This window comes from Mandrillus leucophaeus, unplaced genomic scaffold (assembly GCF_000951045.1).
Source record: "Mandrillus leucophaeus isolate KB7577 unplaced genomic scaffold, Mleu.le_1.0 Scaffold208, whole genome shotgun sequence".
NCBI lineage: Eukaryota > Metazoa > Chordata > Mammalia > Primates > Cercopithecidae > Mandrillus > Mandrillus leucophaeus.
In genome coordinates this window covers 2,781,981-2,783,475 of record NW_012102121.1, presented here as the reverse complement: position 1 = coordinate 2,783,475, position 1,495 = coordinate 2,781,981, and positions in this window count along the sequence as shown.

The window sequence follows — 1,495 nt, the reverse complement described above, 5'->3', positions numbered from 1 at the left end:
TTTTTTGAGACAGAGTCTCTGTTGCCCAGGCTGGAGTGCAGTGGCGCGATCTCGGCTCACTGCAACCTCTGCCTCCCAGGTTCAAGGGATTCTCCTGCCTCGGCCTCCCGAGTAGCTGGGATTACAGGTGCACCATGCCCAGCTAATTTTTGTATTTTTAGTAGAGACGAGGTTTCACCATGTTGGTCAGGATGGTCTCAATGTCTTGACATCGTGATCCGCCCACCTTGGCCTCCCAAAAAGCTAGGATTACAGGCATGAGCCACAGCACCCGGCCTGTTTTCAGTCTTTATAAGTTTGTAATCCCAGCATTTTGGAAAGCTGAGGCCAGTGGATTGCCTGAGCTCAGGAGTTCGAGACCAGCCTGGGCAACGTGGTGAAACCCCGTCTCTACTAAAACACAAAAAAATTAGCTGGGCGTGGTGGTGTGCGCCTGTGATCCCAGTTACTTGGGAGGCTGAGGCAGGAGAATTGCTTGAACCCAGGAGGCGGAGGTTCCAGTGAGCTGAGATCATGCCACTGCACTCCAGCCTGAGCAACAGAGCGAGACTCCGTCTCAAAAAAAAAAAAAAGTTTGTTGGTGCACTGTTTTGCCCCTTTTTATTGCTAAATCATTGGCTTTGACCAACTGATGGACATTTTGATTGTTTTCAGTTTTTAGCTATTATGAACATTTTTAGCTACAATGAATATTTGCAACAAATCTCAGTGTGGACGTGTGTTTTCATTTCTCTTGGGAGTATTCTTTGGAGTGGAATTGCTGGGTCTTATGGTAAATTTATGATTTACTTTTCTTTTTTTTTTTTTTTTTTGAGATGGAGTCTCACTCTGTCACTCAGGCTGGAGGGCAGCGACGGGGTCTTGGCTCACTGCAAGCTCTGCTTCCCAGGTTCATGGCATTCTCCTGCCTCAGCCTCCCGAGTAGCTGGGACTACAGGTGCATGCCACCATGCCTGGCTATTTTTTTGTATTTTTAGTAGAGACAGGGTTTCACCGTGTTAGCCAGGATGGTTTCGATAACCTAACCTCGTGATCCACCTGCCTTGGCCTCCCAAAGTGCTGGGATTACAGTCATGAGCCACCATGCCCAGCCTATGATTAACTTTTTAAGAAACTGCCAAACTTTTCCAAAGTGAGTGTACTATTTTATATTCCCACCAGCAGTGTATGAGGGTTCCTTATACACATCTTCACCAACACTTGGTGTAATCTGTTTTTATTGTAGTAATTTTATGTACGTATGTGTGTAGTGTTTTTATTTTTATTTTTATTTACTTATTTTTGAGACAGAGTCTCACTCTGTCACCCAGGCTGGAGTGTAGTGGCACGGTCTCAGCTCACTGCAACCTCTGTTTCCCAGATTCAAGTGATTCTCGTGCCTCAGCCTCCTGAGTAGCTGGGATTACAGGTGTCTGCCACCATGCCCAGCTAATTTTTGTATTTTCAGTAGAGACAGGGTTTTGCCCTATTGGCTTGGCTGGTCTCAAACTCCTGG